This window comes from Stegostoma tigrinum, chromosome 5, assembly GCF_030684315.1.
Source record: "Stegostoma tigrinum isolate sSteTig4 chromosome 5, sSteTig4.hap1, whole genome shotgun sequence".
Classification (NCBI taxonomy): Eukaryota; Metazoa; Chordata; class Chondrichthyes; order Orectolobiformes; family Stegostomatidae; genus Stegostoma; species Stegostoma tigrinum.
Window position 1 is genome coordinate 50,441,319 of NC_081358.1, and position 12,556 is coordinate 50,453,874.

The 12,556-nt window shown below is 39.1% G+C and overlaps 1 protein-coding gene across 10 annotated transcripts in view; it reads right to left on the reverse strand.

Annotated features, from left to right (window-relative positions):
- The window catches only part of LOC125451575 (CYFIP-related Rac1 interactor B), a 178,687-nt gene that overhangs the window by 98,679 nt on the left and 67,452 nt on the right, over window positions 1-12,556 (reverse strand). The window contains exon 1 of one of the 10 annotated variants that reach the window (XM_048528829.2): window positions 11,169-11,300. The exons of the other annotated variants lie outside the window; for them this stretch is intronic. The gene's annotated coding sequence lies outside the window, so the exon portion shown is untranslated. Of the gene's footprint in view, window positions 1-11,168; window positions 11,301-12,556 lie in introns of those variants that run through there. 10 annotated transcript variants of the gene reach the window in all.

The following is a 12,556-nucleotide window of genomic DNA, read 5'->3' on the forward strand; positions in this document are numbered from 1 at the left end:
CACCAGCACACAATTCCTCCTGCAAAGTCTTTGATGTACAGCATTGTTTCTTCAGTAGCATGGAAAGAATCGATTCCATTTATGCAAAGGTCAGAGATAACATCAAAAAGTACTGACCAAGGATGAACAATTGGCTGTGCCATGCATACGTTGGAAGAAACTTCTATATTTTAACAGAACTTTTGCTGAGCATCAGCAACAGATTTTACTGCAAGTTAAGAACAAATGTACTAAATATTTAAATGCGTAACTAATTTTGAGACATATCATGCTGTGTTGTAGTGGTCCAAGGGATTTTTATAACAAGAGAGATTCAGTGATCAAGGCAAAAAGCTTGATAAACTCTGCTGTAAATTTTAGAAATGCATTATTGCACTTGTAGTTACACAAGGTTTACTGACAGACAAATTACTCTATTCATTTCTGTGCTAGCAAATTGCCGATCAAGCGTTGGCTCTTCCCTTTAACCTATTTTGTTGAATTGCAATGAGCTCTGTGAAATCTAAATGACCCTACATCCTTTATTTGGTCCATTACATTAATCAAAAATTCTTTGTTAATAATTACACAATAAACACCATGAAAATATTAAGAGGGTTATTCAAGAAAATAAAGCTTTTTTAAATTCAGTTCCACGATACAAGATAGGTTCATTAGAAAACTGATGACTTTTTCTCCTCAGTGTGCTACAAGCACTCAATTCAGCCTTTGCAGTGGCTTTCAAAGGAGAACATTAGTTTAGAGAGTGGCAGTTAATGTCCCCATTATTATAATGTTAATATAGACCATTAATTTCGAGTTCCAGCTTTCTAATCCCTGGAACCTTTCATTGACAAAAATGGTTTTCAAAAAGGAAAAATACTGACTTAAGGTGGGTGCAGTGGTCACCTGACCAGGTTGGTGGTTTCATGACCTTGGCTCAAAGAACAAGAATCAGACTGAGCCACAATTAAAATCACTGCAAAAACAAATTGAAACTCACCTGTATCCCATGGTGATTGCCACCTTTCTGTGAGTTTCATGTATTGGGCTTGAAAAGAAACAATGCAGACATGGGAACACACAAACTTTATTTCAGTTAACAGCCTTTGGGCAGAGGAGAAAGAAAGTGGATTTGTCACAACAGTGCAGAAAGACAACTTTTCTCTCACCCCTTTTTCTCAGTCTCTCAAATCCAGCAATGACAAAGCAAACTGGAGAAATATTCATACTCGAGAACTCTAAGTTTCATCATTGTTGAATATACCAGACATCAATTAACCACAGTCTCATGCCAAAACCTAACATCTCAACGGCTCTAAAGGACTGTTCTTTAATCAGCCTATTCCTGATCTTCAATTTGTACTTGACACTCTTCCCCTTTTCAAACTTTATACCTATGTTTGATGATCTATTTTATTATTGTCTCTCAGGGTTAGTAGGTTATAAAATTCATTTGTCTTTCAACAGTATAGAGTCATGTACTAAACAATGTTAAAAATCTTTGTTTCAGTAAACTGTTGGGTGTCAAAATAGGATTGTTCTTTCTTACCTGGTTGTAAAATACCCCTTCTTAATATGATTATTACAACAAAGCTACTAATGTTGAAATCCCAATTAAAAATCTTAGCTGATACATTTCATTAAGTCAAAAGCACTTAACATTCCCAAAAATATGACATATTTGATGTTATCTGCTTGCAAGGCTCTCTCTAGTTATCCTTCACATTCAGTCATTTCCAAACGGAGCAACATGAGCGGAAACCAAGCGGAGGCTTGGGGACCGCTTTGCAGAACACCTCCGCTCAGTTCGCAACAAACAACTGCACCTCCCAGTCGCAAACCATTTCCACTCCCCCTCCCATTCTCTTGATGACATGTCCATCATGGGCCTCCTGCACTGCCACAATGATGCCACCCGAAGGTTGCAGGAACAGCAACTCATATTCCGCCTGGGAACCCTGCAGCCATATGGTATCAATGTGGACTTCACCAGTTTCAAAATCTCCCCTTCCCCTACTGCATCCCTAAACCAGCCCAGTTCGTCCCCTCCCCCCACTGCACCACACAACCAGCCCAGCTCATCCCCCCCACCCACTGCATCCCAAAACCAGTCCAACCTGTCTCTGCCTCCCTAACCGGTTCTTCCTCTCACCCATCCCTTCCTCCCACCCCAAGCCGCACCCCCAGCTACCTACTAACCTCATCCCACCTCCTTGACCTGTCCGTCTTCCCTGGACTGACCTATCCCCTCCCTACCTCCCCACCTACACTCTCTCCACCTATCTTCTTTACTCTCCATCTTCGGTCCGCCTCCCCCTCTCTCCCTATTTATTCCAGTTCCCTCTCCCCATCCCCCTCTCTGATGAAGGGTCTAGGCCCGAAACGTCAGCTTTTGTGCTCCTGACATGCTGCTTGGCCTGCTGTGTTCATCCAGCCTCACATTTTATTATCTAGGAATTCTCCAGCATCTGCAGTTCCCATTAGCTCTAATGGGGAGACAGGTTTGCAATTCTATCAGAGTTTAGCAAATTTGACATTTTACTTGGTAAACTGCTGACAGAATTTACACATTAATGATTCTAACAGTTGACTAATTTAAGAGTATAAAACTCATTTAAGACAAGTATACCTTTTTAATCGCACATCAAGTTTGTGTTAAATAACGAGCTGATTATAAATGCTTGTTTAATGAAATTCAATTCTTCAAGATTTAAACTACACAGCGTTGAACATATTCAGGAGACGTCATTGTTTGAACCATTTTCATTCCACACATCTGAAGTTGGCCTCAAAACAAGCCAGCTAAATCCCTTAATTCAAATCAGAAGAATGGCTAGAATATTTACATATATTTTGTAACAGACTTCTGGGAAATCATGCGCATATATAAGCAGAGGGAAAACACAGCAAATGTTTGATATGACAACCAACATGTGTAAAAGGATTGGACAGTTTTGGCTAGGTTACAAAGCAGCTGCTTCTATGACAGGAAACTGAAATTACATCGAGCATACTCCATGGAAACTAGTTTCTGCTGGCTGATTATCAGGATACTTGCACTGAAACCATCAGCACTCACAAAGGAATTTAATCAAATGGATTTTTAAAGTAGACCCCTGAAGACACCATGAACGTATCACCTGACCTTAATCCAAATACCAGACCAGAAACACTCCTCCACACCCTTTCAAATTTGAAACTACTCAGAGTCGGCTCTAAACACACATATTTGATCAGACCATCAAGAACACTCTATTAAACAAGACAGTTCAAGTTTCAGCAAGGAAGGAGCAAAGCAATGTAAACAGGGTCTTGCTTGATTGAAGCTCAAACTACAGCTACCAGCGTTTTAGCTACAGTTCAAATGCACCCCAAGGAAAATACCTTGATTAGATTGCATTATAAATCATCAATGGCAGAGAATGGATTCTGTGATCTAGACTTACACACTGACTGAACCACAAAGGCAATATTTTGAACACACTGAAAGAGCACGCTTTGATAAATTTAAAGCAAATAAGTCACTCCTGTATATCTGTCCCCTCAGGGGTTCCATTAAGAAAATTTAAGAGACTGCAGAGAACATAGATTTTACAATATTACCTGATCAATTCAGAGAATTTGATCAGCTTGATATTGGCATTGCAGAGTGAAATGTGAACCAAGGAACTGAAAAAGCGGAAGGAAAACACAACACTGGCTGTACACTGTTGTAAAGACACTGAAGAAAAGCAGAGTGAAGTAAATAGTGCAAGACCAGGTCCCCAGTATGAATGTTAAAAGGAATTACGTACAAATGTTGCTTTGCTGAAACTGGATACATTGTCCAACAGAATATAAAAGAGCTTTCAGTCCGTACTCACAGATGCTACTTACAGGCCGAGAAGCCAAATGTAAGCCCAGCTGCTATAAAGGAAAAAGAAAGAGGATCCTTCCCATAGGCTACCTTCACAAACAGTGGTGTGTAGACTTGGTCAGCTCTCTCAATTCAAATTTTAACCACCCCAAAAAAAATGAACAGCTGAAAATATTCATGTTCATACTGGAGAGATTATGGAAAACAGCAGTTTCCACATTAAAATAAACTTTACACATAAACCTAGCCGTACTTGCCCTGGTAAAAACTTGATGCAAATTGTGGCTTTCACTCAAAATGCTAAAACACTGAGGAGAGACAGAGTCAATCTAATGTAAATGAATAAAACTTATAACAAAAATAAACAATTTAAATATTACTTCCCCTTTTAATTTTCTCTCCAGAAGACATGATTAGAAGACAGCTCTGTAGCAAATTGGATGGCCTATATTCCGTCATCAAGACAGTTTTCTTTGTTTACTTACAGGATGTGGATAACTCTGGCTACACCATTCTTTGTCTATCTTCAACTGACCTAGAGAAAATGATGGCATACTTCCTTCTTAAACTGCTGCAGTCCGTGCGGTGTCAGTACATACACAGTTGTATTAAACAGGGGGATCGAGGATTTTAGATCCAGCAACACTGAAGGAATGATGACATAGCTCCATGTCAGGATGGTGTATGACCGGGAAGGGAATGTGCAGGTTGTGGCGTGCCCATGTATCTTCCCTCAACCTTGTAGGTATTACTAAAGCGCATCTTGTAGATAGTACCCATTACTGCCACTGTGTGTCAGTGGTGAAGGGAGCAAATGATTGTAATGGTGGTAGTGTTGGTGGTGATTGGGGTGTCAACCAAGCAGGATGCTTTGTCCCATGGAGCTTCAAGCTGCACTTATCCAGACAAACGAAAGTAACGTAATCTCACACACTCCTGACTTGTGCTTTGTAGATGTTGAACAAGCACTGGGCAGACAGGAAGCAAGGTTGTCACCTCAGAATTCCCATCTACTGACTTGCTGATGACATGATTCATCTGGTTCAGTTTCAGGTCAATGGTAATCCGAAGATGTTGATATTTGAGAAATCAGCAACAGTGGCACCATTGAGTGTCAAGGTGAAGTAGTCAGATACTAGTTCATTGTCTGTCTGTAATACAGATGTTACTTACTATTTATCAGCCCAAACCTAGATGTTGTCAGGTCCTTCTGCACATGGACACGAGCAATTTAAATATCAGAGTTGTCATGAATGGTGCTGGACCTTCAGCAATGATCAGTAAACATACATGTTCTACCATTTTGCTCCGAGTAGGATGGCATGCCAACAGAAGGACCAGGCAGAACCAAGAATGAGGTGTCAACCTGGTGAAGCTACCAAAAATCATACATAGCATATGATAGTCGGAGCTAAGTGATCCCACGACCAACAGTTTAGATCTAAGCTCTGCAGTCCTGCCACATCCAGTTGTGAATGGTGGTGGACAATTGAATAACTCACTGGATGAGGCTCCACAAATATCTCCATCCTTCATGATAGGAGTGCCCAGCACATCGGTACAAAAATAAGGCTGAAGCATTTGCAGTAATCTTCAGCCAGAAGTGCCAAGTGGATGATCCTTCTTGACCCCATCCAGTGGTCCGCAGCACCACCGATACCAGGATTCAGCCAGCTCAGTTCACTCAACGTGATATCAAAAAAAAACACGTGGAGGTACTGGATGATGCAAAGGCTGTGGGCCCTGACAACATTCTGGCAATAGAACTGAAGATTTGTACACCAGAACTTACCACTCCCCTAGCCAAGCTCTTCTAGTGCAGGTACAACACTACAGGACCTGACGCTCATCAAGAGGAAGAGAATCCAACAGACCATTTGGAGGGCAGTGGTGAGAAGCAAACAAGGAGTATTCTGGGAGAACTCAACTCAGTCACAATGACTGAGAAGGGGATCATAGACATAGGCATGACTGCTCAGGAACTAGGTCTGAAGACAATGCCTGGAAAGAGATTAAGTACTTATTTTTGAAATTTCTTGTGGTCTATGCTGTAATATTCCCCTGGTGCCTTTTGAAACTAGAAATAAGTTAACTGATAGAACATGAAAGTGGCCTTTGCTGTTGAAAGCCCTTGCAACTAGTAATGCTAAGCAACTGCAGATTCCGATTAATTATTCAAAGTGTATAAACTTGAACATATCTGCATATTCTCATTTGCCAAATATTTTACATAAAATGTGTTCTCCAGAATGAGCACTAATTTTTCAATGTCAACAAATTGCACTGAATTCATTGAAAGAAACTCTTACTTTAATACTTATCTACTTTTCCAAGTCCAGTTCATAGTGGTAGAATTGCAAGGTCATTCATATTTACCAGAAATGTCACTATGTAATATACCAGCAGAAGTCACAAGGCACATAAGGCAGATCAGCAGACAACTGCTTTTCATGGTTACAAGTCGGCACATCAATCAGCTGGATTTACTCTGCAACTACAGCGTTCTTAATTATTATGTAGTAACACATGGTTGAAGAGTACCTTGGACATATTTGTCAAAGAAGCCTTAATAATGCAATATTTTCATATAATTTTACTATCATTATATGATTACTCTAAAGTAAAGGACATTTGACAGAAGCTCCAAACTCTAATCGATCATGTGGTATCAGGTTTACTCAAGGTAACATCCATAATGACAGTGACATGTAGAAAAAAAGACATAAAAAAAGGACAAAGCATTGTCCAGGCTCTGGGTAAGTGGCATTGGCAATACTTGTGTCATTGACGTGGGTACTTTGGTGGGGTGGCTTACAGAACTTTTCATGCAAAATACATGTGACAGTAAATTTCTATACGATTCTAACTGGTCAAAACAACATGGCAAATCAAGATCCACAGGCTTACATCTAAAGCTAATAGCCTTCAAGCTGATTTTCAACACATCCAGAGTAAAGCGCAGTTTGTCTGAGTCAAGGACATTATAATGCATTTTAAAACCAGTAACATTAAGAGGATGGATAGCATATCAATAGGTATATCAGTTGATTATTCGAGCGCTTCTCATGTTTCTTTTTCACTTAGTCTTTAGACGCAGGAACAGCACAACACTCATGAAATTAGCTGCTCCTAAAGTTAAAGACTGAAAACAGAGTAATTTAACTGTTCTGTTTTATGTTTGCTGCCAGCAGATTGGTGAGTTTAAAACTAAAAATTGAAATACTTAGACTGTTCTGTATTTGGGATTTGGCGGCGGCGGAGGGGGGGGGGGGGGGGGTGTGGTTTAGCTCATTGGTCTTGATAGCCAGTTTGTGATGCAGCATGCAGCAAACAGTGTAGGTTCCATTCCTGCACCAGCTGAGGTTGCCATGAAGGATTCTCCTTCTCATCCTCTCCCCTGAGGTCAAAACACCACTAGTCATCTCTTTGGAGAGAGCAGCCCCTCTAGTCTGTTAAGTCTACGGTGACTTTATCTTTGTGTGGCTGAGTGGTTTTGATGATAGGCTTGAAATCCAATTGGGTCATTCTGCACAGGTTTGAATCCAGCCAAGGATTTCTCTTGAAGTTCAGATAGCTCAGTTGGCAGGATAGCTAGTTTATGATGCAGAATAATGCCAACAGCACGGGTTCAATTCCTGCACCATTAAGGACTCTCCTTCTCAACACCTCCCCTCACCTGACTCTCGGGTTAAACCACCAACAGTCATCTCTTTCTAATGCAAGCAGTAGCCCTATGGTCTCGTAGGAAACTTTAGCTTTATAGCACTTGTTCGCTACTCATTTGGGACAGGTGGAAAGCAAAGCAAGCAAAAAGTTTCTCTTTTGGAGGAGTCAAATTCCCAATGATTAAATGGAAAATAATTCGCCATACCCTCTCCAGAATATTTCAAAGCAAGTCATTTTTGGATTTCAGAATTTTTCTGACTATAGAATATTGTTGGAATGCCTAACCATGAGCTTATGAACCAGAAAACACAGCTCTAAATGTTTACCAAAACATGAAAGTGTTAAAACATTATAAAGCAGTAATAAAAATGTTTTAACTTATCTGAATACTACCTTCTGCATTTCCACTCCTAAATTAACGTCCAAACAGTCAATCGGCAAGATCATGAGTTTCATGGGTCTGTTCAAACAGTTTCCAGAGAACTGGAAATTTCCAAACAATAGTCTTCCAGTGGAGAGATTACAGTGTATGAACAGATTGTCCAATATATGCCTTTTTAAAATCCTAATAATGCTGCTTTTTTTTCAGTACAAAACCTTTGCATACTATATGCAGTTGCAAAAATTAACAAAGTTGAACTCTTCTACATCATCCACCTTAGTGCATTTTAAGACAGTGGTACTGTATTCAGAATTATTTAAATAAAGGATACAATAGAACAGTGAGCCAGAAGGCCTCGATTCAAGTCCCATCTGCTCCAGAAATGTATAATAACACCTCTCAACAGGTTGATTAGAAAACAAAGTGTCTTGGAGCTCCACAGCTTGGAAACAAATCCTTTGGTCCACTTAGTCCACACTAACCACGTTCCCTGCATTTGGCCCACATCCCTCCAAACCTTTCCGATTCATGTACTTATCCAAATGCCTTTTCAATGTTTTACCTGTATCCACCACTTCCTCTGGAAGTTCATTCCACATGAACCACTCTGTGTAAAAAAAGTTATCCCTCGTGTCCTTTTTAAACCTTCCTCCTCTTACTGTAGAAGAATGCCCCTAATTTTGAACTTCCGAACCTTGCTATTCACCTTATCTACGCCCGTCATGAATTTGTAAACCTCTATAAAGGTCACCCCTCAATCTCCTACACTCAATGTAAGAAGTCCTAGCCTATCCTTATGACTCAAACTTTCCATACCCGGCAACATTCTGGTAAATATCAACAGAAACAAAGTTAAAATAAAGTCTGTAATGTTGTACACCATTTTTAAATAGATAGGAAAAGATGTCTTTCATAGGATGCTCCAGACGGAGCAATCACTGCATCCTTACAAAAGCAGAAACCCAGGTGTCTTATCCTCCTCTCAATCTTCTCAACCAGTGTGTCTGAAGGGGGATGATTTCAAATATCCATCCCTGCTCCACCTAATTAGCATCTTGGACTTGACCAGTGGGTCAAAAGCTGATCCTTTTTGGAACTCATTCCAAATATTAATTTCCTAGCAAATATAACCTTGGTCATCTAATGTTTTACTGTGGATGACTGCATCAAAACCAGTTTTTGATTACACCCTTATCAAGGTTTCCCACCTAGTTGTACTGTCCAAAATACATATACATCCTGACAGGGTCTCCATCAACAAGCCAAATTAGTTTCTTCCCTTATGCCCTGGCAACTTTTCAGGACCTAATCTTGTTCAACCCTCAAAGAAAATTTCACTATGCCACAACCCAGATTTCTCTCCCACATACTTGACGTTGATAACTCAACACTTAATCTCCCCCTGTTCTTGCAAATTCAACCCATCCTGAAACCTGTTTTCTTTCCCAATGTCCTTAAACATGTCCCTTTAAAAACATCTCCTATTTAAAATTTCTCCAATCAGGTTTCCTCTTACTCCACAGATCAAGAGATTGTACACTTCCTCTTTCAAAGCACCACCTGACACCAACATTGTTTGAGCCCATCTGCTATGAAAATCCACACACTTTGCCACCTCCAGACTTGAATACTCTCTTCGCTGCCCTCCAAGTGGCCCCACTCCATTAACGTTAGCTCACCCAAAGCTCCATTGTCCACTGTGACCACCTACACCAAGATCTGCTCACCCATCATTTGTATCCTTACTGGTCTACACTGAGGTGTTGCCACATCAGGAAAAAATATTTTAAAATTGCCAGTTGTGCTTTTAAAGCCTTCACCACCTTTTACTCTTCCCATATATTTACATCCTCTTTCAACTTTATTTCTTTCCCACAATACCTGTTCTTCTGACAACCTAAACCCTTACTGAGTTACTGCCCTCCACTCCACTCTATAAACAGTGCCCTCCCTAAAATCATCCAACTCCTTAAAATCAAGCCATTTCATCAAGATTTTGGCACCACAAATATTCCTTTCATTGGCATCCATTTTCTTTTATGGCACCAAAAATGTGAGCCTTAAGAGATTTTTATGATGTTACATATGCTTTTTAAATGCAAGTTATTGTTGAAAATATGGAGAGTTGACTTTCATCAAGCCATTCCACTTATTTTACCCACAGGAACATAATGCAGAAACAAAACTATTAAAATGTTATTATATTTACTGTTTTTTGGGAATCCATATATGTACAGCATGGCTTGCCTAACAATTATCACCACGTATATGATCCCAGTTATCATCCTTTAGCACAATGTGGATTTTGTCAACAACAAGCGCAGCACACTTTGTGATAAATTGATACACTTGAAAGAGGCACTCTTGTATAAGAGCAAACTTAAATTAACACTTCCTCCCACTTATTTCACCAACTTTTAAAAGGCTGGAAGATGGTTTCAACTATTCATAAAGTGTTGCGTTGAAACAAATCATTATGTGTACAAGATTTTAAAAACTATCTTTTCAGCAAATTGAATCATGGTGGGGAACAGAGAGTAATAACTGAAAATTTTTGTCATTGTTTGGAAGCCTAACCCTGCCCTGCCCTTAGACACCTACATAAGTTACATACAATTGGGACGTTTCTGATCCCAACTGCACAACAGCGCAGTGGATAAAGTTTTTATGAGCTTTTTCACAACTGATGTTAGAAACTTTCAGATGGGATAGTCAACCATCTGACTTTTAAAAATTCCATCAAAGTTCAGGAAAGGAAGCTAAGCTTTGTGCTTACTGACAACTGAAAATCATGTTAACACGGTATGATTACACAAGTCAGTAATCAGAAAATGTTCCCCGCTTCAAAATTAAAACAGAAAAAAGTCCACACAATTATTACACAAATGCACTGAAGGGCCAACATTCAATCTTGAACAAAAACATCTTAAGATTTTCAATAAGACTGAACACTTGCATTTACCTACACTGGACATAGCTATCTGTCTGTGATATTTTATCATGAAGCCTACACTATTAGACTTAATTACTTCTCCAATTGTCAAATTTGAAATGTTTAGACACATGAAATAAGCCAGTTCTTTCAATATACCTGGTCATCTTTTCTAGGTTAGTTTTAATGCTAGGTTTCCATATGGAAACATCATTAACAGTCTTCATTGTATTGCAGCATAAATCGACAAGAATTGTCAAAATGATCTGAAAGAAATTTAACGTAGATTATAATGAAACAGTAATTCTCATTGACATTGTATCAGACTATGTGTAATATTTATTACTGACCTTCTCAAGATAGATGGCAAAAATCCAATGCTTGCAAAACTTTTAAATTATCAGTTATTCTTTTAACTAAAATCGTAAAGACTCAATTCTGCTAACTGTGTTTAGTGTGGACTAGATACTACTTTGTAACTCTCCTCAACTTCCTCATTTCTGTAAAAATGACCTCATTACAAGCCTGTCTCACACAAAAAAGGAAGCTTACCAAGTGTCAGAAGAGGAAGCAAGAAAAATCCAATAGAAAATGCAGCACTTCTATTTTAGCATATATAGTGCTAAAAAAGAAGCTGGTTAGTCCAGCAACTTGCTTTTTTAAAGAACTTTGTTCCTTCAATTACAGATATTTGAACTGACATACATCTATGTTCAAAATTTTATGTCACAGTAGGCTATCAAAATTACCTATAGTCTCGAACTACACAAACGAGATACAAGATACTGAGATAGGAGATATATGTAACCGAATGTCATACACTGCTGAACTGTAATAGAAACTGGGCAAAGTTTGTGTAAGCAGTTGGGAATTTGGCTTTTGAGAGCTACTGCTTAACTCACTTAAGGGAAGCCACAAATTAATTCTCAGAAATTTCAAGTCCAGAACAACAATTTGAATGAGTGAGTCAGTGGCGCTGCAATGAAGGTTGCCATAGCATTGTTTCACCAATGGCTCAATTATCCAGGTTTTAGAGTCACCAATGTTAGCAATATTCCTGAAGTAAAGTATTGCGCCAAGACCAGAGAATTCTTCAAAGGAAAGTGAGGGCAAGAATAAAGTTTCTTCTCCAAGTTGACCACCTAATAATCAGCATACAGCAAAATGGTGGAGGTTTAGGGAGTTACCCACACAGCTGCTGAAAAAGAGAAATAGGCAATTAAACGCAAGTACTTCCAATATTATGCACAGGGTCATGTGCAAACAGTTAGGTCCAAAGATCATCAAATAGCTACTGCCGCCGAAACCCCCAATCCAACACTGACTCACAGGCAAGTAGATTAGGAACTTTAGGATGTTAAGTAGGCATGGTGAGGGATGTAAGTTTGAAAACAGATCAGAGGTCAAAAACAAATATGTCAAATTGTGGGATTTACTTTTTTGGAATTGGTATAGTTTTGGAAAATTCTATGTTCCAGGTACTACCAAAACAGGCATTAGACTCCTTACTTGCATGCGAAAATGATTAATGCCTGCTTCAACACCCCTAGATTTTCCCAATATAGTGGGCATTGCTGGTCCAATCCAACTCTTATCAAGTTGCAAAAAAATCCCTAAAACATAAGTTTGAACCATGAAATTAACAAATGTATCAATAAGAATATCAGCTTTTAACAATGTACTTATTTATAAAAAATAAAAGTCTTTTTTTTGACTGAGCAAGAGTAGCTGCATCTAT